General features: G+C 41.5%; 1 protein-coding gene across 5 annotated transcripts in view; it reads left to right on the top strand.

The window, feature by feature from the left end:
* NARS2 (asparaginyl-tRNA synthetase 2, mitochondrial) overlaps nt 1-15928 on the top strand; it is a 149435-nt gene that overhangs the window by 65072 nt on the left and 68435 nt on the right. The gene's annotated exons all lie outside the window — the stretch shown is intronic.

The following is a 15928-nucleotide window of genomic DNA, read 5'->3' as shown; positions in this document are numbered from 1 at the left end:
TGTAAGTTCTTAACGCTCATTCAGAGTGTATTGAATTTCCCTTATAGATCTTTGTTTTCTCATTTGGAGGGGACTTAAAAATCTCTTCAGAAAAGAACTCAAGAAAAAAGAAGGGAATCTTTATGTGTTTCCCATTGTTTTTAAAATGCTCAGATGGGAAACTTGGGAAATGTAAAAGAATAGTTCCCATGTTTATTTTTGTACCTGCTTTGCTGCCAGGATGGAAAGTCGGGAATGAAGATGATCTTGAAAGTAATATGTATTTAGATTCTTTTCTAGCTTATTTTTGAGACAGAAAAATGTTATTTGATAGTTCCAAATAGTTGCTAATATTATCAGAATATTTTCCAGAATAACTGTCCTCCTAGCAACTCTGTCAGGATACACAACTTGTAGAGCTGGGTAGAAGAAAGGCCGTGTCGGGCAGGCTATGGAGAAGTCCTCAATGCTTATGAAAGTATAATGTGAGAGCGCCGGCGCTGTGGCTCAATAGGCTAATCCTCCGCCTGTGGCGCTGGCACACCAGGTTCTAGTCCTGGTCAGGGCACCGGATTCTGTCCCGGTTGCCCCTCTTCCAGGCCAGCTCTCTGCTATGGCCCTGGATGGCAGTGGCGGATGGCCCAAGTCCTTGGGCCCTGCACCCGCATGGGAGACCAGGAGAAGCACCTGGCTCCTGGCTTTGGATCAGCGCAATGCGCCGGCCGCAGGCAGCCATTGCAGGGTGAACCAACGGCAAAGGAAGACCTTTCTCTCTGTCTCTCTCTCTCACTGTCCACTCTGCCTGTCAAAAAACAAACAAACAAAAAAGTATAATGTGAGAAAATGTAAAATGTGACTCAGAAAAGCATATCTCAAAGATTTTGTTCAGTTCATTAGTTACTAAGGGAACAAGTGAGGTGGTAAGACTGTTTATTTCAGAGAGCATCTGAGGAGCTCTTTATTCACGGACAGTTTATAATTGGGATAATAAAATGGTTAAGTTTGTTACAAACTGGTTAATGTCCTATAGCTAAGCCCTAACCTTTGTGAATATCTCTTCTACCTGACAGAAACTACTTGCAACTGGACAAAAACCTACAAGTTAACATGAAATATCACTTAATCTGAGATTTTCAATTTACCAGTAAAGAGCATAATTAAGCAAGTACATTTCCCTGAGTAATTATATAATCTTTGGATGGGTCTGTGTCCCCATATTACATTGAAGGGACATCACAATTTTTAAAACTGTTTGTGCTTTGACCTTATAATCAAGTTTTGGATATTATTAACATCCTTTCAACATTCATTTCTCTTATCTATAAAATTAGAGGCAAGAGATCTCCCATTTAGCAAGGTCATGATGTGTCAAAGGCATAAATTTAACATTCTTTCTATAATACCACTAATGATGAAATATTCCTGTTTCTCAGTAAGCCAAAGAACACAGTGTACAGTAAAACTTAACAGAAGATTAAATTGGTGGAATGTTTGGTTATATATTTTTTAATGTGTTATAAAGTATTTCTAATAATGTCTGTCAAATGTTCCTAGTTTAATATATATCATTTTAGGACTATTAATATTACAGTACACCATGTTTCTGATTAATGCATAATTTAATCTCCAATAAGAAATTGTGAGTCCTCTTTCTCTTGGCTTTGTTTTTTCTTTAATTTCATTTAACAGACTTTTAAAATAGAATAAATGGTAGTTAAATTTAGAAGTTAACATTTTCTAAAAAGATATCTATGTTAGTTTAGTGGGTTTATGGCTCCATTTTATAGTTAATTTTTTTCTTTCTGATTTCTAAAATAAATATTTATTGTAAATATTTATTTTGAAATAAAATTGCAAAGATGATGTAATTTTTAAGATCCCACCCAGTTCCCCCATTATTAACATCTTCCATTGCCATGGTACATTTGTCATACTGAGAACCTGCTGTTAGTATATCAGTGTCAATGTTAATTAAATTCTAGACTTCATTTGGATTTCATCAGCCTTTCTATTAATATTTTTTTCATTTTTCCAGGGTCTAATTCAGGGTACTTCCTGTCATGTTTCCCAAGTCTTTTTTTTTTCTTAAGATTTATTTATTTGAAAGTCAGAGTTACACAGAGAGAGAAGAGGCAGAGAGAGAGAGAGAGGTCTTCCATCCAATGGTTCACTCCCCAGATGGCCTTAACGGCTGGAGCTGTGCTGATCCGAAGCCAGGAGCCTATACCAGGTGTCCCACGTGGGTGCAGGGGCCCAAGGACTGGGGCCATCTTCTACTGCTTTCCCAGGCCATAGCAGAGAGCTGGATTAGAAGAGGAGCAGCTGGGACTTGAACTGGTGCCCATAGCGATGCTGGCGCTTCAGACCAGGGCATTAACCCGCTGCACCATCGCGCCGGTCCCTCCCAAGACTTTTTTTTTTTTTTTTTTTTTTGACAGGCAGAGTGGACAGTCAGAGAGAGAGAGACAGAGAGAAAGGTCTTCCTTTGCGTTTGGTTCACCCTCCAATGGCCACCACGCCGGCACTCTGCGCTTATCTGAAACCAGGAGCCAGGTGCTTCCCCTGGTCTCCCATGTAGGTGCAGGGCCCAAGCACTCCCTGCACTCCTCCACTGCACTCCTGGGCCACAGCAGAGAGCTGGCCTGGAAGAGGGGCAACCAGGACAAAATCCAGCGCCCTGACCAGGACTAGAACCTGGTGTGCCAGCGCTGCAGGCGGAGGATTAGCCTGTTGAGCCGCGGCGCCAGCCCCCAAGACTTCTAATCTGTGGTGGAGTCTCGGTCCTCAGTCTCTCCATTTTGTGACCTGTAGAGTGTATGCCCATCTGAGTTTGATATTTTCCTGATTATTAAGTGGGGTTACAGAGATTTTTGGAAAACATTCCACAGAGGCAGAGTGCTCTTCTCATCATGTCCTGTCAAGGAGTAGGTGATACCCACATGGTGATATTCACTTCATACTTGGGTTAACTATTTTTACTTCATTACTTGGATATGGTAGTATTTTCCACATTTCTCTACTGATAATGTGTATTTTTCTCTTTCCTTACTCTGTTCTTTGAAAGTGAATCACTAAATTTAGTCTTTCTCTCTGGGGTTGTGGATTTGAGGAGTGGAATTGGGAAATGGAATTAAGGACTACTCCCTAGATTGGTATATTTGAAATTGTGTATGGAAGATTGGTTGGTTCTTCAACTTTTATGTGTTTATTCAACTTGTTAATTAATGAGCTACATGAAAATGGACTCATTAGTTTTATAGTTTGGATTGTCATTCAATGCTGTATTTATTTACTTGGTTGTTTAAATTGTTTTAGTTACTGGGAATTCATGAAGACTGATTCTTGTGTCCTTTTGAGTGTCCCTATTGTTTGAGTACTTTTTCTTTGGTATTACAAAATGCCACAGGTTTGTTCTTGGATTTTTGGTTTGTTTGTTATGGTTGATAAATCTCCATCAACACATCGTTATCATCTGTAGTCCATAGTTTAATTTCCGGTTCACTCTTGGTATTGTATACTCTATGAGTTTTGACAGATGTGTAATGTCTTGTATCCGCCATTACTGCATCCTACAGAATAGTTTCATTGCCCTAAAAATCTACTGTGCTCCACCTAGTCATCCCTCCTTTCTCATCCTTGGTAACCATTTGACTGTCTAAATAGTTTCGTCTTTTCTAGAAAATCATATAATTGTAATCATACACTGCAGAGCCTTTTCATATTGGTTTCTTTTACTTAGTAATGTACATTAAATGTTCCATTATGTCTTTTCATAGCTTGGCAGCTCATTTGTTTTCAGCACTGAATAGTATTCTGTTACCTGTGTGTAATACAATTTATCCATTCACCTGCTAAGGATGATCTTATTCTTTCCAAGTTTAGAAAGTCTTCCTTGGCTTTTGTTGTTGTTGTTGTTGTTGTCCTTGGTTTTTTGTTTTTTTTTGTTTTTTTTTGTTTTTTTTTTTTTGACAGGCAGAGTGGATAGAGAGAGAGAGAGACAGAGAGAAAGGTCTTCCTTTTTGCCGTTGGTTCACTCTCCAATGGCTGCTGTGGCCAGCGCATCTCGCTGATCCGAAGCCAGGAGCCAGGTGCTTCTCCTGGTCTCCCACATGGGTACAGGGCCCAAGGACTTGGGCCATCCTCCACTGCCTTCCTGGGCCATAGCAGAGAGCTGGCCTGGAAGAGGGGCAACTGGGACAGAATCCGACGCCCCAGTCGGGACTAGAACCCGGTGTGCCGGCGCCGCAAGGCGGAGGATTAGCCTGTTAAGCCACGGCGCCGGCCTTTGTTGTTGTTTTTAACTGCCCTAGAAGCAGCCTTTCTCCAAGGCTTCTTGGTTCCTTTTGTTGGAAGATGATAGTTGGAAACTAAGATTTGGTTACTGGGTATGCTTGCTGCTAAGGGGAAGAGAGGACTTATTGCTTCTAAACCTACTTGGCAGAAAAAATATTTTTTTTCATTGTATTCTGCCTATAAATATAATTTGTAAGTGGGAAGTCCATTTTGGGAGAACCAGAAATGCTCCTAATTGTAAAACCTAGAATTAATAAATATTATATATTCTATTTCTTGACATTAAAACTGAAACTGGAGGAAGATTCAGGCTAATGTATTTGAAGGAATTTTTTATTGTTACTTTTTTTTTCTTTATTGGTGGGGTGTTTTTCCTCAATTTGGTATTTTTATATGGGTTTTTGTGAATTTTTGTACTAAGCCATGAAATCAAGCATTTTATTAAAATTGATGATTCCCTCTTTGAACATTGTTGTTGGAAGTATAAATTAGTACATCTTCTGTACCAGAATACCTTTTCTTTTTTTTAAAATAAAACTTTTATTTAATAAATATAAATCCAGAATACCTTTTCACCCCAGATTTCGTGTTTAGGAGTTTTTCTTGAGGGAAACATGTAACAACTCCTTAAACATCCATAAACAAAAAATGTTGAAAGCATCTTTATTTATTTATTTATTTTTATAATTTTTTTTTGACAGGCAGGGTGGATAGTGAGAGAGAGAGACAGAGAGAAAGGTCTTCCTTTTTGCTGTTGGTTCACCCTCCAATGGCCGCTGTGGACGGCACATCGTGCTGATCCGAAGCCAGGAGCCAGGTGCTTCTCCTGGTCTCCCATGCGGGTGCAGGGCCCAAGCACTTGGGCCATCCTCCACTGCCTTCCCGGGCCATAGCAGAGAGCTGACCTGGAAGAGGGGCAACCGGGATAGAATCCGGCGCCCCAACTGGGACTAGAACCCGGTGTGCCGGCACCACAAGGCGGAGGATTAGCCTGTTAAGCCACGGCGCCGGCCAAAAGCAGCTTTATTTATGATAGTGAAAAATTACTAACAATCTGGGTATCCATTCAAGAAATACAGGGGAATGAGCATTTAGCCTAACAATTAAGCATGTCTCACATCAGACTACCTGGGTTAAGTTTCTGACTTCAGCTCCTTATTCCAGCATCTTGCTAATGCAGACCCCTGGAGGCAACAGTAATGACTCAAGTAATTGAGCTCCTGCCATCAGTGTGGGAGACCTGGATTGTATTCCTGGCTCCCAGTTCAGCCCCATCTGTGTTGGGCATGAATCAGCAGATAGAAGCGCACATACACACACACACTCTCTCTCTCTCTCTGCCTCTCAAATTGATTATCTATTTATTTTTAATGAAAAAAATGCTTAACTATACCAAGAGAAAGCCATTACCTTTTTTTTTTTTTTTTTTTTTTTTTTTTTGACAGGCAGTCAGACAGTGAGAGAGAGGTCTTCCTTCCGTTGGTTCACCCCCCCAAATGGCCACTATGGCTGTTCCGCTGCAGCCTGCATGCTGCGCTGATCCAAAGCCAGGAGCCAGGTGCTTCTCCTGGTCTCCCATGGGGTGCAGGGCCCAAGCACTTGGGCCATCCTCCACTGCACTCCCTGGCCACAGCAGAGAACTGGCCTGGAAGAGGGGCAACCGGGACAGAATCCGGCGCCCTGACCGGGACTAGAACCCAGTGTGCCGGTGCCGCGGGCAGAGGATTAGCCTAGTGAGCCATGGCACTTGCTAGAATATTTTCATCACCTTAGAAAGGAACTTTTCCACATTGGCAGTCACTTTTCTGCCTGTCCTTTCCTTTGCTCCTTACCCTAGGCACTCACTAATCAATCTACTTTCTGTCTATATGAATTTACCTATTCTGGACATTTTTCTTTAACTGGAATCAAACAGTATATCATGTTTTGTGACTAGTTGATTTCATTCAGCACAATGTTTTCAGAGTCATCCAGTTGTAGCATGTATTAGTACTTCATTCCTTTTTATTGCCAAATGGCATTCTTTTACATGGGAATATCATAATTTGTTTTCTCCATTTATGAGAGTGGGCATTTGGCTTGTTTCTCAATTTTGGTTATTATGAGTAATATTACTATGAACATTTGAATAACAGTGTGTTTTTAAAAGATTTATTTGTTTACTTATTTGAAAGGCTGAGTGACAGAGTTGGGGAGACAAAGAGAAGTCTTCCATCTGCTGATTCACTTCTCAGATGCTCACAACAGCTGGGCTGGACCAGCCCAAAGCCCTGAGCCTGGAATTCCAGCTCATTCTCCCACAAGAGTGTCAGGACTCCAGGTGGTTGTACCATCATTTCCTGCCTCCCAGATACATTAGCAGGGACTGGATCCAAAGCAGAATAGCCAGGACTCGAACCGGCACTACAGTCTGGGATATAGGTGTCCCAAGCGGTGGCTTAACCCACTTTGTCACAATACCTGCCCCCCAAATAATAGTTCCTGTGTGGGCATATGTTTTCATTTCCCTTAGATTGGATAAACATATAAGTAGTAGGATTGATGGATCATATGATAGCTCCATGTTTGACTATGAGAGTGACTGCTAGACTGTGCTCCACAGTAACTGTGTCATTTTACATTCCCACCACCAATGTAAAACGGTTCCAGCTTTCCACTTCTCAACACTAGGAGTTATGATTATAGTTTTGACATGCATTTCTCTAATGACTAATTATGGAGAACATCTTTTCATGTGCTTGTTTGCCATTTGTAGATATTCTTTGAGAAAATGTCTATAAATGTCTCTTGTTTTGTTTTGAAAATTCAGTTGTCCTTTGGAGCTGTGATAGTTATTTATATATTCTGGATCCAAGTCCTTTATCAGAGATAGGATTTGCAAATATTGTTCACCATCCTGTGGGTGTTCTTTTCACTTTCTTGATGTTGGCAAACTCAAATTTTATTCTCATTTTTCTGATTTAAGAGTGTCTCAAATAGCCACAGCCCTACAAATGCAGCTAAGTGCTCATCACTGCCATGCATGAGCCTGGAAAGTGAAACATTCTTTAAATGCTGGTTCTGAGTTTCAAATACACCTCAAATGGGTTCTAACTCTACTATTCCTTCTGGTTCTTTTTTTTTTTTTTTTTTTTTTTTTGACAGGTAGAGTTAGACAGTGAGAGAGAGAGACAGAGAGAAAGGTCTTCCTTCCATTGGTTCACCCCTCAAATGGCTGCTATGGCTGGAGCTGCGCCAATCCGAAGCCAGAAGCCAGGTGCTTCCTCCTGGTCTCCCATGCAGGTGCGGGGCCCAAGCACTTGGGCCATCCTACACTGCCCTCCTGGGCCTCAGCAGAGAGCTGGACAGGATGAGGAGCAGCCAGGACGAGAACCCTGCACCCATACAGAATGCCAGCGCCACAGGCAGAGGATTAGCCAAGTGAGCCACTGCACCGGGCACTTCTGGTTCTTAGACTCATATTGTCAAAAACCAATACTTTGATTTTGTTGAAGGGAGGGTAGCCATACTTTTTAGTTCATAACTGCAAAGCATTTTTTCGTTTTCTATGAAACACCAACTCTAATGACCTAATTAATTACCTTTGTGGTAGTCCATTTCCTCCCAAACATTTTAGTGTCATAACTTCTCTTCAGCATTCATCCAGTGATTAACCATATCAAGTAAATTTTAGTTCACAAATGTCACAAATGATGAAAAAACATTGCCACACGTTCTTTCAGCAAAATGGGGTGGTCTAAGTTCTTGTTGCAAATTATTGCATGATGAAATCCTTACTGTGGCATGACTAATTGGATGAAAATACTGTCCATCTTTTTTGTCCTTTGAAATGTATGATTCATTGAACAATTCGTGTGTTATCTATCGTCTAGATAGATATCATTACCTGAAGGCTCATTGTCTGAGATTTCATTTACATAACCAATTTTACCATCATCATTAGAGACTAAATTGTTACTGTCTCTTTGAATTCATTTTCTGGTTTGTCTAATAGCTGAAATGTTTTTCCCTAACATTTTCTTTTCTTTATTATTATGAGTGAAAAATAAATGATCTGCATTCCCAACTGTGCTCTGCTAGAATTACAATAAAAGCCACAACAACGGTGTATCCAGGCTTCTCTTAATACCTTCTTAAAAAGTGACACATACTTTGTGTACTGCATTGAGAAAGCTGGAGATGATGTAATGCTGACGGTTCATTTCACTGTTGCAGCATCCTCTTAGGCATCCTGTATTCTTCCATTTTCTTTTCACATGACTATGAAGTTAATGAGTAATGATGAAATCATCCCTATAATGATAAAAGATAATATGCTTCAAGATACAGGAAAATAAGAACCCCTTATGTATCTTAGTGTACTTTGTCCTATTAAAATTATACTAGAAGCCACTGACATAGTGGCACAGCACGTTAAGCTGCAGCTTACAATGCCAGCATCCTATATCAGAGTGCCCATTTGAGTCCCAGCTGCTCCACTTTGAATTCAGCTTCCTGCTAAAGTGCCTGGGAAGGCAGTATATGATGACCGCTACCACTCATGTGGGAGACCCGGTTAGACTTCCTGGCTCCAGGCTTCAGCATGGCCCAGACCTGGCTGTTGCAGCCATTTGGGGAGAGAACCAGTAGAGAGTTCCCTCCCCCTCTCTCTGTGTTACTCTGACTTTCAAATAAATAAATAAATCTTAAAAAAACTACTAGAAATTTCTTGTTGTTTGGATGACCTCTATAGTGGCTTGAAGTATGTCTGAAAAAGGCAAGTCCAAAACCATGAATGCACTCTTATTTGGAAATAAGATCTTTACAGATATAATCAAGTTAAGGCGAGTTCTTACTGGTTTAGGGTGTGTCTTAAATACAAGTACTGGTGTTATTATAAGAGAAAAGAGAGGGGCCGGCACTGTGGCTCAGCGGGTTAACTCTCCAGCCTGAAGCGCCGGCATCCCATAAGGGCGCCAGTTCTAGTCCCAGCTGCTCCTCTTATGATCCAGCTCCCTGCTACGGCCTGGGAAAGCAGTAGAATATGGCCCAAGTCCTTGGGCCCCTGCACCCGCATGAGAGACCTGGAAGAAGCTCCTGGCTCCTGGCTTTAGATCTGCACAACTCCGGCCGTTGCAGCCAACTGAGGAGTGAACCATCGGATGGAAGACCTCTCTCTCTCTCTCTCTCTCTCTCTCTCTCTCTCTGCCTCTCCTCTCTCTGTGTAACTCTTTCAAATAAATAAATCTTAAAAAAAAAAAAATGAAGAGAAAAGAGAGACATTTGGAGTTGGAGACATAAGTTACTGTGATGCCAAGGATTGCAGAAGAGGCAAAGAAGGATTCTTTTGTAGAACCTTCAAAGCAAGCTTGGCTCTACCAGTATCTTGATTTTAGACTGCTGGCCTCTGGAGCTGAGAGAATAAACTTCTCTTGTTTAAGCCAGCCAGTTTGTGGTTATTTGTCACAGCAGCCTAAGGAAACCAATTCAACCTATGTGGCTATAGAAATTATGAAATATTAACTTTTATAAAGTACATTGGTCATATTGGAGTACTGGTTTGAGTACCAACACCTCTGCTTCCAATCCAGCTTTTTGCTGATGCATCCTGGGAGGCAGCAGATGATAGCTTGATTGCTTGGGCCCTTGTTCCTGACTCCTGACTTCAGCTGGCCCAGCCCCAGCTGATGTGGGCATTTAGGGAGTGAACCAACAAATGGAAGAGATCTCTCCCTCTCCCTCTCCCTCTCCCTCTCCCCTTCCCCCTCCCTCTCCCCTTCCCCCTTCCCTTCCCCTTCCCCTTCTCTCTCCTCCCTCCCCCTCCCTCACCCTGCCTTTCAAGTGGCTGAAAATAAGTACATGCTTTAAAAATGAAAACCTAAGGCCGGCACCGTGGCTTAACAGGCTAATCCTCCGCCTTGCGGCGCCAGCACACCGGGTTCTAGTCCCGGTTGGGGCGCCAGATTCTGTCCCTGTTGCCCCTCTTCCAGGCCAGCTCTCTGCTATGGCCCGGGAGTACAGTGGAGGATGGCCCAAGAAATTGGGCCCTGCACCCCATGGGAGACCAGGATAAGCACCTGGCTCCTGCCTTTGGATCAGCATGGTGCGCTGGCCGCAGTGCACTGGCCGTGGCGGCCATTGGAGGGTGAACCAACGGCAAAAGGAAGACCTTTCTCTCTGTCTCTCTCACTGTCCACTCTGCCTGTCAAACAAACAAACAAACAAACAAAAAAGACACCTGGATTTAAGTCCTGGCTCTGCTTTCAGTTTGAACTTTCTCCTAATGTGCATCCTGGGAGGTGACAGGTGCTTGGGTCCTTGCCATCTATGTGGGAGACCCAGACTGAATTCTAGGCTTCTGGCTTTGATTTGAAACAGGCTAGGTTATTGTGGACATTTGGGGAGTGAACCAGCAAATGGAAAATATATATGTCTGTGTCTCTCCCTGTCCCTCTGCTTTTCCAATAAAATAAATAAGTATTTTTAAAAATAAATTTAGAGGGGCCGGCGCCATGGCTCACTTGGTTAATCCTCCGCCTGCGGTGCCAGCATCCCATGTGGGTGCTGGGTTCTTTTCCTGGTTGCTCCTCTTCCAGTCCAGCTCTCTGCTGTGGCCCCGAAGGGCAGTGTAGGATGACCCAAGTGCTTGGGCCCTGCAACCGCATGGGAGACCAGGTGGAGGCACCTGACTCCTGGCTTCGGATTGGCACAGCGTGCCGGCCATTTGGGGGGTGAACCAATGGAAGCAAGACCTTTCTCTCTGTCTCTCTCTCTCTCACTGTCTAACTCTGCCTGTCAAATAAAAAAAAATTTTTTTTAATTTAGAATTTGTGTTTATATAACAGGAAGCAGAATGTGATTCCAATTCTTAAATTTTTTTATTTTTATTTTTTTATACATTTATTTGTTTATTTGATCAGAGTTACAGAGCTAAAGGGAGAGATACAGAGAGAGGTCTTCCATCTGCTGGTTCACTTCCCAGATGGCTGCAATGGCTGGAGCTGGGTCAGGCATAAGCCAGGAGCAAGGATATTGTTCCAGGTCTCCCACTTGGGTAGCAGGGACCAAAATACTTGGGCCACCTTCTGCTGCTTTTCCCAGGCCATTAGCAGGAAGCTGGACCTGATACAATTTTTTAAACTCTCTGTGTATGTGGGTGTGTACGTATCTAAGGGAAAAGTCTGGAAGAATATGTGCCAATATGCAGCTCTTAAATGATGGCCGTTTCTATTACCTTTTATTTCCCATTTAAAATTTGTCAATTTTCAGGTTTGAAAAATTAGTATTTATTATGTACTCAGAAAAAAAAAAAAAAACTAGCTATTTTTGTTTAGGGAAAAATCAGCCTGTACTTTGAGCTGATTTCATTCCAATTTGATTACTTGGTTTGTGATTAGCGTGAACAATCCTAAACTCATTCCTTTGGTTTATTCATCAGTTTAGGTACTGAACCTGGAAGCTATGAAGTGTTCGTACTCAGGATATTCTCATCAGTTTCATGGCTGTGATGAGAATGTCCCTTTATAATTGGGTGTGAAACTGTTTTCCCACCTGCTCGTGTGACTTGCTCACTTTTTTTTTTTTTTAATATTTATGAATTTATTTGAAAGTCAGAGTCACACAGAGAGAGGAGAGGCAGAGAGAAAGAGGTCTTCCATCTGCTGGTTCACTCCCCAACCGGCCACAACGGCTGGAGCTGTGCTGGTCTGGAGCCAGGAGCTTCCTCTGGGTCTCCCACGTGGGTGCAGGGGCCCAAGGACTTGGACCATCTTCTACTGCTTTCCCAGGCCATAGCAGAGAGTTTGATCAGAAGAGGAGCAGCCAGGACTAGAACTGGCGTCCATATGGGATGCCAGCGCTTCAGGCCAGGGCGTTAACCCACTGAGCCACAGTGCCCGCCCCTGACTTGCTCACTCTTAATTCACTTGATACTTAGATGTTTATCTGAACTTTGTTCATTTATACTCATTTAATTTTTGAGTTTTTTTTAAATGATTCATGCCAGGCATTTTCCTGCACCTCTGTGTTTCTGATAATTTCCTGTATCTTTTTTTTTTTTAATTTATTTATGTATTTGAAAGTCAGAGTTACACAGAGAGAGAAAGAGAGGCAGAGAGAGAGAGAAGTCGTCTATCCGCTGGTTCATGCCCCAATTGGCCGCAACGGCTGAAGCTATGCTGATCCAAAGCCAGGAGCCAGGAGTAGAGGCCCCAGGACCTGGGCCATCTTGTACTGCTTTCCCAGGCCATAGCAGAGAGCTGGATCAGAAATGGAAAAGTCAGGACTCAAAACTGGCGCCCATATGGGATGCCAGCACTGCAGGCGGCGGCTTTACCCACTACACCACAGAGCTAGCCCAAATTTCCTGTGTATTTACACTGCTCATTCCTAAGGGTGCAACTGAAATACAACTTCCTCCTCGACTCTCTCTGCTTTTTCTCTCAGTAGAATTACTTTTCTCTCTCTCTGCTCTGTTATAGTACTCACTTATTTCATGTCCTAAAGAAAAAAATTCTTCGTTTTTAATTTTTTAATCAATTTTAGATATTCTCCTATGTATCCCTTGAGGGCATGTCTTTCTTAGCTGTAGTTCCTCATAATTTCTAGTAGCTGATATGCATTCAGTGTAAGTATTGTTAAGTGTACTTTTTAAAGCACAGCTGTCATTTTTAAAAAACTTTCCTCTGCTGTTTGCACAGGACAAGATTGAGCAAAGGACAGGAGTTAAGCACTCTTTTTACTCTATTTCATGGAAATGATATTGCCATGAAACTGCAGTATTTAATTGCCTTATTATTTCCTGGATTTATATGCATGATGATGAAGGGTCCTCATGCTCATGTTTTTGTAATAGGAACTTAAAACGCAGAGATTTCTTCTTTTAGTGTATTATTTATGTTAAAAGTTAACCCTCTTGGCCGGCACCGCAGCTCACTTGGCTAAACCTCTGCCTGCGGTGCCGGCACCCCAGGTTCTAATCCCGGTTGGGGCGCCAGATTCTGTCCCGGTAGCTCCTCTTCCAGTCCAGCTCTCTGCTGTGGCCCGGGAAGGCAATGGAGGATGGCCCTGTACCCGCATGGGAGGCCAGGAGAAAGCACCTGGCTCCTGGCTTCGGATTGGCACAGGGTGCCAGCCGGAGTGCACCAGCCGTAGCAGCCATTTGGGGGGTGAACCAACAGAAAAAGGAAGACTTTTCTCTCTTTCTCTTTCTCTCACTGTCTAACTCTGCCTGTCCAAAAAAAAAAAAAAAAAACTTAACCCTCTTTAGATAGAAATGTTAATTAGCACACTGTTGTTAAAAATGGCCAAGGAACCGTGTTCATTATCCCTATACCAATTTTGTTTATTGTATAATATAGCCAGAGGATAATTATTTCAAACAGATTGATCAAAAAAATGCAAAGGTATTTAATAGATATAATTGGCTTATTTGTGTTAAAATATAGACAGTGTGGATATTTGAATTAAGTAGGGGTTTGGTCTTGCTAAGTGAGTTTGATGGAAGTATTCAGGTTCAGAAGGTTATAATGATGGGCCAAAGAATCTATATTGGGTAAGAAGAGAGGAAACTATGGCTAGAGGGTGATAGTGAAAGAAGTAATGGACTTAAAGAATGGGAGGTCTCCTTGAAGAACCTGGACAGATACGAGGTGGTAGCCAAGCAATGGTATTGTGTAATTCCTGTATCTCCCAGAGAGTCTCTGCTCACAGTCCACATGTAAACTGAAGTGTCAGCTGTCTTCTCCAGTTGACTTCTACCAGCATCTTAGGCTCTCTGTGTTCAAAACTAAATTCATCATCTTTCCTTCTGAATTCCATGTCTTGTAAAATAGCATTACCACCCTTAGAGTTTGTCAAACCAGATACATGGAAAACATTTAAAATTCTTCTCTCTCCACACCCCTTACTTTTTTTCAGAATTTACTTTGGTGTCCTTTTGCTTCAGCTATCCTCAATTGCTTATGATATTCTAAGACTTTATCCTGTTTCACACATTTGTGTTCTTTTGCATATGCTGTTTTAATGTCCTATCCCCCATGCCTTTGTCTAGCTAGATCTGGCCTATCAATCTCTCTCTGTCTCTCCCACTCTTTCACTGTAACTCTTTTCTCTTCCAGAACTCTGCTGCCACCACCATCTCTTAATTGTTTAAATGCCATTCTTCTATATGCCCACGGTTCTTTATGCTTTCCTAATTTGTAACACTGGAATCATTGATTTATTTCCCTATGGCTTAAGTTCTGAGTTTTTTGTTTTTGTTTTTTTTATTTTTTTTATTTTTATTTTATTTATTTTTTTTAAACTTTTATTTAATGAATATAAATTTCCAAAGTACAGCTTATGGGTTACAATGGCTTCCCCCCCCACCCCATAACTTCCCTCTCACCCGCAACCCTCCCCTTTCCCGCTCCCTTTCCCCTTCCATTCACATAAAGATTCCTTTTCAATTCTCTTTATATACAGAAGATCAGTTTAGTACATATTAGGTAAAGATTTCAACAGTTTGCCCATATAGCAACATAAAGTGAAAAAACTACCATTGGAGTACTAATTATAGCGTTAAATAACAATGTACAGCACATTAAAGACAGAGATCCTACATAATAGTTTTTTTTAAAAAAAATTAATTTTCTATGCCATTTCCATTTTAAGATTCATTTTATTTGAAAGGCAGATTTTCAGAGAGAAGTAGAAAGAGAAAGAGATCTTCCAGCTGGTGGTTCAATTCCTAAGTGGCTGAAGTGGCCAGGGGTTGGGCCAGGCTAGAGCCAGAAGCCAGAAGCTTCATCCAGGTCTCCCATGTAGGTGGCAGGGGCCCAGACCAAGCACTTGGGCATTTTCTGCTGCTTTCCCAGGCACATTAGCAAGGAGCTGGCATTGGGCAGCATAACCTAGTGCGTCACAACGCCAGCCTCGATTCTGAATTTTTTTTAATTTACAGACTATATTTAAATTTGTAAATATGAATTAATACAGAATAAAGACTTAAGTATCTATTGGAAAAGGATTTCTCTCAATTTTTACTAAAAAATATTGAAATAATCTGTTGATAAGCTTACCTTCCCATTAGACTACCACTTCCTCAAGCTATCACTTCCTCAAACTGAGTGCTGCTTCTCTTTGTCATCTCAGTTTCTATTATCACATGATTGCCTGAAATCTCAGTTCATTTCAACATTTATTGAGAATCAGCTGTGTGCCAAGCACTGGGCTAAGTTGTAGAATACAGGAATGGATCAGTCACGTGATCCCAGTCTTCATGACCCTATAGAAACTGGAATGAGCAAGATGGGCAATAAAAAAGAAATTAGCAGTGTGAGAGCTCTTAGGAAAAATGGTTATCCTGAAGGCAAGAAGAACATATGGCAATGGAATTCTACCTTGTCCAGGGTAAATTTAATTTAGAGATAATATTATCAGTAGAATAATTACATAGAAGTGTATTTTCAAATGTCATTCTTATTTAATAACCACTGTCTATTATATTTGATATAGATTCTGTTGCTTTTATGTTCTTTGAACAATAGAAATCCAGTGAATATAACTCTTTTTCTCATCATTATTATATAGCATTTTATGTTTATAATGTTTTAGGTACACTGGTACCTGTTATTTGTATTTGGCTTTGGAATCTCATTTGGTACTTTTATATCATGTTTGATGTATTACCCTTGAA

This window comes from Lepus europaeus, chromosome 7 (genome assembly GCF_033115175.1).
Source record: "Lepus europaeus isolate LE1 chromosome 7, mLepTim1.pri, whole genome shotgun sequence".
Classification (NCBI taxonomy): domain Eukaryota; kingdom Metazoa; phylum Chordata; class Mammalia; order Lagomorpha; family Leporidae; genus Lepus; species Lepus europaeus.
The sequence above is the reverse complement of the archived record's forward strand: the minus strand, read 5'-3'. Positions and strand labels throughout refer to the sequence as shown.